The sequence below is a fragment of the Triticum aestivum genome, chromosome 6D (genome assembly GCF_018294505.1).
Source record: "Triticum aestivum cultivar Chinese Spring chromosome 6D, IWGSC CS RefSeq v2.1, whole genome shotgun sequence".
Taxonomy (NCBI): Eukaryota; Viridiplantae; Streptophyta; class Magnoliopsida; order Poales; family Poaceae; genus Triticum; species Triticum aestivum.
The window spans coordinates 182,528,045-182,532,260 of record NC_057811.1 but is presented as its reverse complement, the minus strand read 5'-3'; positions in this window follow the sequence as shown (position 1 = coordinate 182,532,260).

Here is a 4,216-nt window from a genome sequence, read left to right as displayed (position 1 = left end):
CCACCAACAATCATCAATCCATGGCTTGCCCGAAACAACGGGTGCCTCCAACTAACATCAAACCGGGGGGAGTTTTGTTTGCAATTATTTTTGATTTGATTTCGATCTTTTGATCATGGGACTGGGCATCCCAGTTACCAGCCATTTTCTCGTGAATGATGAGCGGAGTCCACTCATCATGAGAATAACCCACCTAGCATGGAAGATACTGCTAACCCGTAGTCGCTACATGAGCGATTCGGGCATACAAAACAGATTATTATTTGAAGGTTTAGAGTTTGGCACATGCAAATTTACTTGGAACGGCAGGTAAATACCGCATATAGGTAGATATGGTGGACACTCATGGAAGAAACTTGGTTCAAGGAATTTGGATGCACAAGTATTATTCCCGCTTAGTATAGATATTTTGGCTAGCAAAGAATTCTAAATAGCAAGCACCACATGTTAGAGGATCCAAAACAATATAACTTCTATACAAATATACCCAAGCATAACTCATTATGTTGTCTTCCTTGTCCAACTTCAACTAATTTGCTCAAGTTTGAAAATAACTAATGGGGATCACAATCATAGAAGATGTCCAAGATAGTATATTTATATGTGAAATCTCTCTTCCTTCAATATTCTTTCATGAATTGTTCAAGTGACCAATACAATGTTTGCTAACCTTCAAAAAATTTACCACCTCTACTTCTTATATGTAAAGTCATTACTCCCCATGGGATAAGCATATGAAACATGTATAATTTCAGATTTATGACATTCGAATCATTCAACCATTTACTCATAAGATATAAGTGAAGCACACGAGTAAATGACAAACTACTCCAAAAAGATATAAGTGAAGATCAATGAGTAGTTAAATAATTATGTATCTATATGAAGACTCTCTCTCATTTAATAATTTCAGATCTTGATACTTTATTCAAACAGCAAGCAAAGCTAAAGAAAATAAAATGACGCTCCAAGCAAAACACATATCATGTGGTGAATAAAAATATAGCTCCAAGTAAAGTTACCGATGAACGAAGACGAAAGAGGGGATGCCTTCCGGGGCATCCCCAAGCTTAGGCTCTTGGTTGTCCTTGAATATTACCTTTGGGTGCCTTGGGCATCCCCAAGCTTAGGCTCTTGCCACTCCTTATTCCATAGTCCATCGAATATTTACCCAAAACTTGAAAACTTCACAACACAAAACTTAACAGAAAATCTCGTGAGCTCCGTTAGCGAAAGAAAACAAAACACCACTTCAAGGTACTGTAATGAACTCATTCTTTATTTATATTGGTGTTAAACCTACTGTATTCCAACTTCTCTATGGTTTATAAAATATTTTACTAGCCATAGATTCATCAAAATAAGCAAGCAACACAATGAAAACAGAATCTGTCAAAAACAGAACAGTCTGTAGTAATCTGTATCAAACGTATACTTCTGGAACTCCAAAAATTCTAAAATAAATTGGTGGACCTGAGGAATTTGTCTGGTAATCATATTCAAAAAGAATCAACTAAATAGCACTCTCCAGTAAAACGTTGAAGCTAATCTCGTGAGCACTAAAGTTTCTGTTTTTTACAGCATGATCATAAAAACTTCACCCAAGTCTTCCCAAAGGTTCTACTTGGCACAAACACTAATTAAAGCACAAAACCACATCTAAACAGAAGCTAGATGGATTATTTATTCCTAAACAGAACCAAAAAGCAAGAAACTAAAATAAAATTGGGTTGCCTCCCAACAAGCGCTAACGTTTAACGCCCCTAGCTAGGCATGATGATTTCAATGATGCTCACATAAAAGATAAGACTTGAAACATAAAGAGAGCATCATGAAGAATATGACTAGCACATTTAAGTCTAACCCACTTCCTATGCATAGGGATTTTGTGATCAAACAATTTATGGGAACAATAATCAACTAGCATAGGAAGGCAAAACAAGCATAACTTCAAAATTTTAAGCACATAGAGAGGAAACTTGATATTATTGCAATTCCTACAAGCATATATTCCTCCCTCATAATAATTTTCAGTAGCATAATGAATATATTCAACAATATAACCAGCACCTAAAGCATTCTTTTCATGATCTACTTGCATAGAAATTTTACTACTCTCCACATAAGCAAATTTCTTCTCATGAATAGTAGTGGGAGCAAACTCAACAAAATAACTATCATGTGATTGAAAATTAAGATCAAGATGACAAGTTTCATGGTTATCATTATTCTTTATAGTGTACATGTCATCACAATAATCATCATAGATAGGAGGCATGCTTTCATCATAGTAAATTTGCTCATCAAAGCTTGGGGGACTAAAAATATCATCTTCATCAAACATAGCATCCCCAAGCTTGTGGCTTTGCATATCATTAGCATCATGGATATTCAAGGAATTCATACTAACAACATTGCAATCATGCTCATCATTCAAATATTTAGTGCCAAACATTCTAATGCATTCTTCTTCTAGCACTTGAGCACAATTTTCCTTTCCATCATACTCACGAAAGATATTAAAAAGATGAAGCGTATGAGACAAACTCAATTCCATTTTTTTGTAGTTTTCTTTTATAAACTAAACTAGTGATAAAACAAGAATTTTTTTTGATTGCAAGATCTAAAGATATACCTTCAAGCACTCACCTCCCCAGCAACGGCGCCAGAAACGAGCTTGATGTCTACTACACAACCTTCTTCTTGTAGACGTTGTTGGGCCTCCAAGTGCAGAGGTTTGTAGGACAGTAGCAAATTTCCCTCAAGTGGATGACCTAAGGTTTATCAATCCGTGGGAGGCGTAGGATGAAGATGGTCTCTCTCAAGCAACCCTGCAACCAAATAACAAAGAGTCTCTTGTGTCCCCAACACACCCAATACAATGGTAAATTGTATAGGTGCACTAGTTCGGCGAAGAGATGGTGATACAAGTGCAATATGGATGGTAGATATAGGTTTTTGTAATATGAAAATATAAAAACAGCAAGGTAACTAATGATAAAAGTGAGCGTAAACGGTATTGCAATGCTAGGAAACAAGGCCAAGGGTTCATACTTTCACAAGCGCAAGTTCTCTCAACAATAATAACATAATTGGATCATATAAATATCCCTCAACACGCAACAAAGAGTCCTTCCAAAGTCAGTAATAGTGGAGAACAAACGAAGAGATTATGGTAGGGTACGAAACCACCTCAAAGTTATTCTTTTCAATCAATCCGTTGGGCTATTCCTATAAGTGTCACAAACAGCCCTAGAGTTCGTACTAGAATAACACCTTAAGAGACAAATCAACCAAAACCCTAATGTAACATAGATACTCCAATGTCACGTCAAGTATCCGTGGGTATGATTATACGATATGCGTCACACAATCTCAGATTCATCTATTCGACCAACACATAGAACCTCAAAGAGTGCCCCAAAGTTTCTACCGGAGAATCAAGATGAAAACGTGTGCCAACCCCTATGCATAGGTTCATGGGCGGAACCCGCAAGTTGATCACCAAAACATACATCAAGTGAATCACGTGATATCCCATTGTCACCACAGATACGCACGGCAAGACATACATCAAGTGCTCTCAAATCATTAAAGACTCAATCCGATAGGATTACTTTAAAGGGAAAACTCAATCCATTACAAGAGAGTAGAGGGGGAGAAACACCATAAGATCCAACTATAATAGCAAAGCTCGCGATACATCAAGATCGTCCCAAATCAAGAACATGAGAGAGAGAGATCAAACACATAGCTACTGGTACATACCCTCAGCCCCGAGGGTGAACTACTCCCTCCTCGTCATGGAGAGCGCCGGGATGATGAAGATGGCCACCGGTGAGGGTTCCCCCCTCCGGCAGGGTGCCGGAACAGGGTCCCGATTGGTTTTTGGTGGCTACAGAGGCTTGCGGCGGCGGAACTCCCGATCTATTCTGTTCCCCGAAGGTTTTAGGGTATATGGGTATATATAGGAGGAAGAAGTACGTTAGGGGGGGGGGCACGAGGGGCCCACGAGGGTGGAGGGCGCGCCCCCTACCTCGTGTCTCCCTCGTTGCTTTCTTGACGTGGAGTCCAAGTCTCCCGGGTTGCTTTCCTTCCAAAAATAAGTTCTCTAGAAGGTTTCATTCCGTTTCGACTCCATTTGATATTCCTTTTCTTTGAAACACTAAAACAAGGGAAAAATAGGAACTGGCACTGGGCTCTGGGTCAATAGGTT